Source organism: Gorilla gorilla, chromosome 6, assembly GCF_029281585.2.
Source record: "Gorilla gorilla gorilla isolate KB3781 chromosome 6, NHGRI_mGorGor1-v2.1_pri, whole genome shotgun sequence".
Lineage (NCBI taxonomy): Eukaryota > Metazoa > Chordata > Mammalia > Primates > Hominidae > Gorilla > Gorilla gorilla.
In genome coordinates, this window is record NC_073230.2 from 145,836,455 (window position 1) to 145,849,455 (window position 13,001).

Genomic DNA, 13,001 nt, shown 5'->3' on the forward strand with positions numbered 1-13,001 from the left:
TCTATTTATTTGTCTTGGAATAATAATTATAATACTGCAGCAAACATCTCTGTACATATGCCTTTTGATACTTGTGTTAATAATTCTGCAGGATATGTTCCTAAAAATGGAATCCCTAGGTTAAATGGTAGAAAGGTATGCACTACTTGATTTTGACAGATATGTCAAATGTCATCTGTAAAAGTTATACCCATAAAGTCTCTTTTTCTCCACACAGGTCAACAATAGATATGATCAATATTATTGATATTTTGTAGGGAGTTTGAAAACAGATATCTCCTTATTTTAATTTACTTTTCCCTGATCAGTTATGAGGTTGAATGGTTTTCTGATATTTTCCAGCTATTTGTTTTTCTCCATTTGTGAAATACATTTCATATCATTTGACATTTAATTTTGTAGTTAGCATTTTTCATATTGATTTGTAATAATATTTGAATGTCATGGCTATTAAGCCTGCGCTATATGTATCGTTGTTATAACTTACAAGAATTTTCTCTCAGTCTCTCATTTCTCTTAAAAATTTATAGTATTTTGCGGCCGGGCGCGGTGGCTCACGCCTGTAATCCCAGCACTTTGGGAGGCCGAGGCGGGTGGATCACGAGGTCAGGAGATCGAGACCATCCTGGCTAACACGGTGAAACCCCGTCTCTACTAAAAATACTAAAAATTAGCCGGGCGTGGTGGCGGGCGCCTGTAGTCCCAGCTACTCGGGAGGCTGAGGCAGGAGAATGGCGTGAACCCAGGAGGCGGAGCTTGCAGTGAGCCGAGATCGCGCCACTGCACTCCAGCCTGGGCGACAGAGCGAGACTCCGCCTCAAAAAAAAAAAAAAAAAAATTTATAGTATTTTGCAATGCACAGCATAATACATATGTTGTTAAATTTTATGATTTGGACTTCCATGTGGTAAAATATAATGGTAGGTCCCTAATTCTGTCCTTTTTGTATGCATCCCAAACAATACAGAACAATAGTAAGAACAAATGAAACTACCCAAAAATATTCTTGGTCATCAATAGAAGATGACTATAAAGAATTTTCTAAACAACTGTACAAAACAAAAACAAAAAAAAATAGCAAATCTCCTGAGCTATCTCCTGAACATTCATCATAAGCTTTTGCAGCTAGCAAGGACAGTCAAAGAACAAACAAAATACTTCAGGTAAGAAAGAAAAGGGAAGTTAGTGGTGGGACTACATTTACTTTAAAACTGCAGGCCAATATCCCTGATGAACATAGATGCAAAAATGCTCAACTAAATACTAGCAAACCAAATCCAACAGCATGTCGAAAGTTAATATATCACATTGAAGTGAGTTTTACTCCAGAGATGCAAGGATGGTTCAACATATGCAGATCAACAAATATAATCCACCAGATAAACAGGATTAAAAACAAAAAAAATCACCTCAATAGATGCAAAAAAAGTATTAGATAAAATCCAGAATCACTTCATGATAAAATATATCCTCACAAATTAGGCACAGAAGAAACATGCCTCAAAATAATAAAAGCCATGTATGACAACCCCACAGCCAACATCATACTGAACAGGGAAAAGTTGACAGCATTCCCTGTATTAACTGGAACAAGAAAAGGATGCCTACTTTCACCACTCATATTTAACATAGTATTGGAAGTCCTAGCTAGATTAAGATAAAGAAATAAAAGATATCCAAATTGGAAAACAAAGTCAAATTATCTCTGTTCAGTGAATATATGATCTTATATTTAGAAAACTTTAAATACTCCTCCAGAAAAACCCTTAAATTTGATAAATGACTTCAATAAAGTTTCAGAATACAAAATCAACACATAAAATTAGTAGCATTTCTATATAGCAGTAACAATCTAGCTGAGAATCAAATCAAGAACTCAACCCCATTAAAAATAGCTACAAAAATATAAAATATCTAGGAATATATTTAACCAATGAGGTGAAAGATGTCTACAAGAAGAACAACAAAACATTGATGAAATAAATCATAGATGACATAAACAAATGGAAAAATACACCATGCTCGTGGATCAGAAGAATCAATATCATTAAAATGACAATACTGCCCAAAGCAATCTGTAAATTCAGTGCAATTTCTATCAAATTACCAATGTCATTCTTCACAGAATTAGAAAAAACAATCCTTAAATTCAAATAGAACAAAAAGCCCAAATAGCAAAAGCAATCCTAAAGAAAAAGAACAAAGCTGAAGAAATCATATTAACTGACCTGAAATTATACTACAAGTGTATGGAAACCAAAACAGTATGGTTTCAGCATAAAAATAGACACATAGAGCAATGGAACAGAATAGAGAACCCAGAAATAAAGCCACATACTTACAACCAACTGAATTTTAACAAAGTAGAAAAAAAAATTCACTGAGGAAAGAACACCACATTCAATAAATAGTGCTGAGAAAATTGAAGAGCAATATGCAGAAGAATGAAACTCGTCTCACATCTCTCACTACACACAAAATTTAATCAGGATAGATTAAGAATTTAAATGCAAAACGTGAAACTATGAAAATCCTAGAAGAAAATCTAGGAAGTACTCTTCTGGACATTGGTGTAGGCAAATAATTTATGACTAAGTCCTCAAAAGGAAACAAGACAAAAACAAAAATAGACAAATGGGACTAAATTAAACTAAAAAGCCTCTACACAGCAAAATAAATAATCAGTGTAGTAAACATATAACCTACAGAATGAGAGAAAATATTTTCAAACTATGCATCTGACAAAGGACTAATATCCAGAATCTACAGGGAACTCGGGGAACTCAACAAGAAAAAAACAAAAACACCCATTATAAATTGGGGAAAGGCCACGAACAAACATTTTTCAAAAGAAGACATATAAGTGGCCAAACATATATATTAAAAAAAGCTCAACATCTCTAATCATCAGATAAATGAAAATTAAAACCACAATGATATACCATCTAATACCAGTCAAAAATGGCCATAATTAAAAAGCAAAAAAACAACAGATGTTGGTGAAGATGCATAGAAAAGGGAACACTTATGTTCTGTTGGTGGGATTGTTAATTTTAATAGTACAAGTTGTATGGAAAACTATTTTGAAGCATAAATGTAAAATCTAACAATATTTTTTGTTCTAAGAAACAAAAATATAAAAGAAAATAAAAAGGGACAAAATGTAATAAGATTGGATGGAACTTGAAAAGAAACGGAGGAAAAAACTAAACTTTTTAGAGATGAAGACTAACAGATATTGGTGAGGATGCATAGAAAAGGGAACACTTATATACTGTGGGTGGGAATGTAAATTATAATAGTACAAGTTCTATGGAAAAACGTATGGAGATTTCTCAAAGAACTAAAAATAGAAACATCATCTGATTCAACAATCCCACTACTGGGTATATACCCAAAGGAAAGGATATCATTACATCAAAAAGACACCTGCACTTGTATATTTATTGCAGCATTATTCACAATAGCAAAGATGTGGAATCAACCTAAATGTTGATTCCACAAAGTGTCCAAGTGACACCATATTCAAGTAAACAGTTAATAATGCTCATTGAGTGAAGGCAAGAAACCTACAAAAATAAAAATATAAAAGAAATATGCCTGTAAGGGAAATTTTTATTTATAAAAGCTACAATTCACAATGAAAATGTAAGTTATATATCTATGCTTCAAATAACACAGCAGCAGTTTTTGTGAAGCAAAAACATTACAATATGCAATGAGACATACATAGAAAAATATTAATAATAGGATCCTTTAACAGGCATTCATAGTAGAAGACAGATCCAGTAAACAAAATATAAGTAATGATATATAAGAACTAAAGAACACAATTAACAAGGTTGATCTTATGAATATACATCAAACTTTATACCCCATTAGTAGAGAATACTTCTTTTCAGTTTATTGAATATTCTAAATGAATGTAAGGTATAAATATTGTGAATAACAATCTTTAATCACAATGCAATGGAAGTGGAGATTATGAATAAAATAAGAAAAAATGGTCCTTCCACATGGAATGCCCTATTAAATGACTCTTGGGTGAAAAAGAGAAATACAATTTAATAACAGTACTTTTGGGAAAATAACTGATAACGAAAGCACTACACATCAGAATCTATGGCATACTGTTTAAGAATGATAAGAGATGCCTTTATCAATAAAAATTAAAGAATAAAATAAACTAATTTCCCACCTCAAAAAAGTAGAGATAGAACAAAGTTAAGAAATCTCTACAAGGATATAATAAATATAAAAACAGACAATAGAGTATAGAAACAGTAGATATAATTAATATCTGAAATGATTTTTTTAAAAAATAAATCACTATGTAACTTTCATAAAAAATTGATAGCACAATACCAAAAAAAATGACAACTGAAAATTAATCATTGAAGTAGAAAACATTTAAAATTTCATGAGGCAAGGGAAGGTGGGAATAGGAGCCAAGACTAACTTGCAGCTCCTGCTCAAACAGACAGAGCAGTGTGTGGAGACTAACATTGTGGTGGACTTTTGCTCCAAGAACTACCACAAGAACATACCAGGAAAGCTGAGATAATCTGCAGACCCTTTGAAGAAACTGGATTGCCGCTGCAGGCTCCCTGTGATACTGAGAAAACTGAGTCTGCTTGCTTTCTCAGGCAGGAGTCTGGTGGTCTGGGGCAAGTTCTCAACCCTGGTCACCAGCTGCCTGGAAGTGGACTCAGTGCTCTTGGTGGAGCATGGTAGGAGTGAGACTAGCCTTTAGGACTGCACGCTGTGTGGGAGCAGGGTGAGGCCTGTGACTGCCAGCTTTCCCTGATGCCCTTGGTGACCTGTATGACTCAGCAGAGACAGCCATAATCCTCCTGGGAACATAACTTCATTGGCCTGGGAACCGCACCACCATTCCCCATAGCGGCCACAGCAATCCCCTCCCAAGGAGAGGCTGACCTCAGACCTGCCTATCCCTGCCCCCACCTGGTGGTCTTTCCCTACCCAACCTGTTGCTGAAGACAAACGACATAATATCTTGGAAGCTCTATGGCCCTGACCACTGCCTGAGAAACCTGAATACTTAACCAGGCAACCCTAGAGCAAATTTGCATTCTCCCTGTAGTACCACAGCTGATGTGCTTTTGAAAACGCCACCTCCTGAATAACGCCAACCAATATAAAACCAGTGCACTAAACAAAAATGCAACCAAGGGCCCTCACAGAATACACTTCACTCCCCTGCAACCTCCACCAGAGCATATGCTGGTATTCATGGCTGAACAACCTGAAGATGGATCACATCACAGGACTCTTTGCAAAAACTCCCTAGTACCAGCTTGGAGCCAGGTAGCTCCACTGGCTGGCTAGACCCAGAAGAGCAAACCCAATTACTGCAGTTTGGCTCTCAGGAAGCCCCATTACTAGTGGAAACTGGAGAACACCACATCAAGGGAGCACCCCGAAGGAACCAGAAAAATAATTCTGGTAATATGACAAAACAGGGATGGGATCTTACCCCCAAAAGATCACACCACCTCAACAGCAATGGATCCAAACCAAGATGGTATCTCCAAATAACCAGAAAAAGAATTCAGAAGGTCAATTATTAAGCTAATCAAGGAGGCAACAGAGAAAGGTGAAGTCTAGCTTAAAGAAATCAAAAACAAATTCTTGAAATACACCAAAATAGAACCTCCTTAAAGCATAAATCTTAAAGAATCTATATTACAATAGCACAATATTTAAAAAAACCAAGGTATTTGGCAACAAACAGCATGATGAATAGAATAATACCTCACATCTCAATACTAATGTTGAATGTAAGTGGCCTAAATGCTCCGCTTAAAAGATACAGTATGGCGGAATGGATAAGAATTAATCAACCAAGTTTCTGCTGTTTTCAGGAGACTCGCCTAACACATAAGGACTCACATAGACTTAAGCTAAAGAAGTGGGAAAAGGTATTCCATGCAAATGGACACCAAAAGTGAGCAGGAGTAGCTGTTCTTATACTAGACTAAATAAACTTTAAAGCAACAATGATTTAAAAAAAGACAAAGATGGACATTATGTAATGATAAAAGGACTAGTCCAACAGAAAAATATCACAATCCTAAATATATATGCACCTAACACTAGAGCTCCCAAATTAATCAGCAGTTGCTACTACAGCTAAGAAATGAGATAGAAAGCAACACAATAATAGGGGGCCTTTAACACTCCACTGACTACACTAGATAGGTCATCAAGACAGAAAGTCAACAAATAAACAATGAACTTCAACTATACCCTAGAACAAATGGACTCAACAGATATTTATAGGACATTCTACCCAACAACTTCAGAATACACATTCTATTTCTCAGCACATGGAACATTATCTAAGACAGACCATATGATAGGACACAAAACAAGTCTCAGTAAATTTAAGAAAATCGAAACTATACCACATACTCTCTCATACCACAGTGGAGTAAAATTGGAAATCAACTCCAAAAGGAACCCCCAAAACCATGCAAATACGTGGAAATTAAATAAAGAGCTCCAGAATGATCACTGAATCAACAATGAAATCAAGGTGGAAATTAATAAATTCTTTGAACTAAATGATAATTGCGGCACAACCTATCAAAACCTCTGAGATACAACAAAAGCAGTGCTAAGAGGAAAGTTCATAGCATTAAATGCCTATATCAAAAAGTATGAAAATGCACAAATAGACAATCTAAGGCCACACCTCACAGAACTAGAGAAACAAGAACAATCCAAACCCAAAACCGGCAGAAGAAAATAGATAGTGAAGAGCAGAACTAAAGGAAATTGAAACAAACAACAACAACAACAAAAATACGAAAGATAAATGAAATGAATGCTGGTTCTTTGAAAAGATGAGTAAAATTGAGAAACCATTAGTGAGATTAACCAAGAAAAGAGAGAAGAGCCATATAAACACAATTAGAAACAAAATGGGAGGTATTACTACTGAGACCACAGAAATACAAAAGATTATTCAAGGCTATTATGAACACCTTTACACACATAAACTAGAAAACCTAGAGTAGATGAATAAATTCCTGGAAATATATGACCCTTCTAAATTAAACCAGGAAGACATAGAAACTCTGAACAGGCCTGGCACAGTGGCTCATGCCTGTAATCCCAGCACTTTGGAAAGCCGAGGTGGACAGATCACCTGATGTCAGGAGTTTGAGACCAGCCTGGGCAACAGGGTGAAACCCCGTCTCTACCAAAAATACAAAAATTAGCCAGGAGTGGTGGTGCATGCATGTCTGTAATCCCAGCTACTCCAGAGGCTGAAGCAGGAGAACTATGATTAGGTTCATATCAAAACCTGAACCCGGGAGGTTGCAGTAAGCTAAGGTCATGCCACTGTACTCCAGCCTGGGAGACAAAGTGAGACTCTGTCTCAAAAAAAAAAAAAAAAGAAACTGAACAGACAAATAACAAGCAGCGAGATTGAAATGGTAATAAAAAAATTGCCAATACAATTACAAAAAAGTCCAGGACCAGATGGATTCACAGCTGAATTCTATCAGATATTCAAAGAAGAATTGGTTCTAATTCTGTTGACATTATTCCCCTGGATAGAGAAAGAGGGAATCCTCCCTAAATCATTCCATGAAGCCAGTATCGCCCTAATATCAAAACCAAGGAAGGGCATAAAAATAAAATAAAACTACAGAGCAATATCACTGATGAACACAGGCAAATATCCTCAATAAAATACTAGCTAACTGAATCCAACAGCATAACAAAAAGATAATCCACTATTATCAAGTGGGTTTTGTACCAGGCATGCAGGGGTGGTTTAACATATGCAGGTCAACAAAGGTAATATACCACATAAACAGAATTATAAACAAAAATCACATGATCATCTCAATAGCCACATTTGACAAAATCCAGCATCACTTTATGATTAAAACTCTCAGCAAAATCAACATAGAAAGTACATACCTTAAGGTGATAAAAGCCATCTATGACAAACTCACAGCCAACATTATACCTCATGGGGAAAAGTTGAAAGCATTCCCCCTGAGAACTGGAACAAAACAAGGATGTCCACTTTCACCACTTCTATTCATCCTAGTACTGGATGTCCTAGCCACAGCAATCAGGCAAGAGAAAGAAATCAAGGGAATCCATATCGGTAAAGAGGATGTCAAACTGTTGCTGTTTGCTGATGATATGATTGTATACGTGGAAAACCCTAAAGACTCATTCATGAAGCTCCTAGAACAGGTAAATGAATTCAGCAAAGTTTCAGAATACAAAATTAATGTACACAAATCAGCAGCTCTGCTATACACCAACAGCGACTAAGCTGAGAATCAGATTAATAACTGAACCCCTTTTACAATAACAGCAAAAACAAATAAAATGCTTAGGAATATACCTAACCAAGGAGGTGAAAGATCTCCACAGGGAAAATGACAAAACACAGCTGAAAATAATCATAGATTACACAAACAAATGGAAACACACCCCATGCTCATGGATGGGTAGAATAATTATTGTGAAAATGACCATACTGCCAAAAGCAATCTACAAATTCAACACAATTCCCATCAAAATACCACCATCATTCTTCACAGAACTAGAAAAAAAAATGCTAAAATTCATATAGGATCAAAAAAGAGTTTGCATAGCTAAAGCAAGACTAAGCAAAAAGAACAAATCTGGAGGCAGCACAATACTCAACTTCAAACTATACTATCAAGGCATAGTCACCAAAACAGCATGGTTCTGGTATAAAAATAGACACATAAACCAATGGAACAGAAGAGAAAACCCAGAAATAAAGCCAAATATTATATCTACAGCCAGCTGATCTTCAACAAAGCAAATAAAAACATAAAGTGGGGAGAGGACCCCCTATTCAACAAATGGTTCTGGGATAATTGGAAAGCCACATGTTGAAGAATGAAACTGGATCCTCATGTTTCACCTCCTACAAAAATCAATTTAAGATTGCTCAGAGATTTAAATCTAAATCCTGAAATCATAAAAATTCTGGAAGATAAATTGGAAAACTCCTTCTAGACATTGGCTTAGGCAAAGACTTCATGACCAAGAACCCAAAAGAAAATGAAATGAAAACAAAGATAAATAGCTGAGACTTAATTAAACTAAGAAGTTTCTGGACAGCAAAAGAAATAATTAGCAGAGTTAACAGACAACATACAGAGCGGGAGAAAATCTTCACAATCTGTACATCCGACAAAGGACTAATATCTAGAATCTACAAAGAACTCAAATCAGGAAAAAAAACAATCCCATCAAAATGGGCTAAGGACACGAATATACAATTCTCAAAAAGAAGATACACAAATGGCCAACATGCATATGGAGAAATGTGCAATATCACTAATTATAAAGGAAATGCAAATCAAAACCACAATGCAATACCACCTTACTCCTGCAAGAATGGTCATAATTGAGAAATCAAAAGATAATAGATATTGGTGTGGATGTGGTGACAAGAGAACACTTTTATACTGTTGCAGGGAATGTAAACTAGTACAAACACTGTGGAAAACAGTGTGGAGATTCCTTAAAGAACTAAAGGCAGATCTACCATTTGATCCAGCAATCCCACTACTAGGTACCTACCCAGAGGAAAAGAAGTCATTACACAAAAAAGATGCTTACACATGCACGTTTATAGCAGCACAATTTGCAGGGATAAAAATATGGAACCAGCCCAAATGCCCATTAATCAAGTGGATAAAGAAAATGTGGCATATATATACCATGGAATACTACTCAGCCATAAAACAGAATGAAACAATGGCATTTGCAGCAACCTGGATGGAATTGGAGACCATTATTCTAAGTGATGTAACTCAGGAATGGAAAACCAAACATCGTATGTTGTCACTCATAAGTGGGAGCTAAGCTATGAGGATGCAAAGGCACAAGAATGATACAATGGACTTTGGGCACTTGGAAAGGGCAGGAGGTGGGTGAGGGATAAAAGACTACACATTGGGCCGGGTGCGGTGGCTCACGCCTGTAATGTCAGCACTTTAGGAGGCCAAGGAGGGGGCATCATGAAGTCAAGAGATCAAGACTATCCTGACCAACATGGTGAAACCCCTCTCTACTAAAAATACAAAAAAAAAAAAAAAAATTAGCTGGGCATGGAGGCACGTGCCTGTAGTCCCAGCTACTGGGGAGGCTGAGACAGGAGAATTGCTTGAACTCAGGAGGCAGAGGTAGCAGTGAGCCGAGATCGCACCACTGCACTCCAGCCTAGCGACAGAGCGAGACTCCGTCTAAAAAAAAAAAAGACGACACATTGGGTACGGTGTACACTGCTTGGGTGATGGGTACACCAAACTGTCAGAAATCACCACTAAAGAATTTATTCATGTAACCAAACACCACCTGTTCCCCAGAAACGTTTTGAAATAAAAATAAATAAATAAATAAAAGAAACAGGCATTTAGAAAATAATAATTAAAAAGTAAAATTTCATAATATGTAGATGTCTACATAAATTTGAAAACTTAGGTGAAATGGGATATATTTTAGATAAATATTGGTTTAAAAAGATGGAACCATTTGAGATAAAAACCTCAAACAGACCAACTCTCAACAAAGAAACAGAGAACAATATCAAATAAGTACCCAAAAAATAAAATAAAGCCAAGAAAACAAAGAAACCAAAAAGCCAACAAGCCTTCGTAAGGGGCTTAAAGCAGACCTTTAAGCATTGATTGTTCCAATCCTCTTTAAATTGTTCCACAGTATTGAAAATTAAAGAAAACTTAATAATTTTTGTGAAGTACAAATAACATTGCTACCTAAACCTGCTAAAAACAGTGTAAGAAGGTTATAGACAAATACCACTTTTGAATACTTAAAGTTCTAACCAAAACATTAGCCAACATAATCAAACACTATTTTGGAAAATAATATACTATGACAAGGTGAGATTTGTTAAAGGAATGTAAGTTTGGCTTTGATTAGGAAATTCATCAGTATAATAATATAGCATATTAATTGAGCTAAGGAAAAGATTACGGTTATCGTCATGGATGCTAAAAAAGTCATTGACAAAATTTAATCCCCATTCTTTTTATAAATAACAAATAAATAGAACTTGATGGACATTTTCTCAACAACTTAAGATAAATCATTGTGTGCGTATATATAAAATATTTTATCAAATACATATATATTTATAAATATATATCATATATAGTTTTACAACTAAGGGAAATATAAATATATGCATATCTATAGGTATAGATATATAGACAAACATATATATATTTCCCTTAGATTAAAAGCTAGCATCATATTAATATGGAAACATTAAAAGTATTTGAATTGAGATAAGAAGACAAGGCTGTCCATCAATTCCTATATTGTTGAATATTTTCCTAGAAGTATTAGATAATACAATTGGACAAGAGAAATCTGTTAACAGTCTAAAAATCTTAAAAAAGCAATACAATTATTTATATATGCAGACACTATAGGACACCTGTAACATCTTAAAGCAGCATTCATCTCCTGCAATTTTCTGTGATTATTGAAATGTTCTACACTGAGTTGTCCAATACTATAAACATACAATTGGTGCCTACCCTATTAGACAGAATGATCCTAGGGAATCAATGGTAAAACTAAACATAATATAGTAAGATGGCAGAATAAAACATTAGTATTCACAGATTAGTAGTTTTCAAAAGCAGAAAAAAGTAACCAGTTACAAGATGTAACATTAGAAAACACTCCATTTACAATGGCACTGCCACCACTGCCAACAACAAAAAATGCTTGGGAATAAATTTAGCCAAAAATGTGGGTAACCTTGACACTTTGAAGAGTTTTGGCCAGTTATTTTGTAGAATGTCCCTTGATGTGAGTTTGATATTTTCTGAAGTTTAAATTTGGGGTATATATATTTGGTTAGAATACTATAGAAGTGAAAGTGAACCTTTCTCGGTGTACCATATCACCAGCATATGGTGTTGATGTGGTCCATTAATGATGCTAGATTTACCATGTGGTTAAGCTGGTGTCTGCAGTTTCTGTACTGTAAAGGTACTATTTTTCTTCGTAATTAATAAATTGTGGAGAGATGTAATTCATAATATATAGTGAGCCTATGTAAATATTCTGTCTCCCTTCATAATTTCACTCACTATTTTTAGCATTCAATGATGGTTCTTGCCTGTTATAATTAATTACTGTAGTGTTTTCCAAATGGTGATTCTTTTTACTCCTACCACTCTTTCTATATTTATTAGCATGAATTTTACTGTAAGGAATCCTCCCTATTTATTTATATCACTATGGAATCATAACTTCTTCTATGTGTTATAATAGAAAACTGTAATTATTTTATCCCAGATTTTTAATGTCACCCCAACTTTTGAGTTTTCCCTTATTTTCTGGCACTACAAGATGTTCCACACTTACCATGTAATACTTTTCTTCCAGAATCATTCATTTGAAACTCTGGTTTCTTTTACTTGAGGATGGTGTTCAGAAACCAAGATTTGGATACTAATTGTGCCCATTGGTACTAGGTTATCATTATTTGTAGGACTTTCCAGTGGACAGAACTAGGAAATACATGTGTATAGATAGATAGATGGATAGATAGGTAGATAGATAGATAGATAGATAGGTTAATTATCTATCTATTTATATAATCTATCTGTCATATATCTGTCAATCATTTATCTACCATGAAGTATTACTAGTAAAGCAAGGTACAGTCTGGAGAAGTGAAAAACATTAATTCTCTGAGAACTGAAAAAATAACTTCAGAGACTGTCATGTACTGTAGTGAAGATAAGTGCATAATAAAGCTCAGGAGATTGTTTTCATCTTCTCAAGTCAATAAAAAGCTTAGCCATTAATTAAAAGCTAAGAAAAGAAAAATGAAAATATTGAAAAGACAGATCTGCAATTATCTTATATGGCAGTGTTCTTTTTTAAAAAATGACTAAGAAAAAGATTAAAATTATGAGCAACAG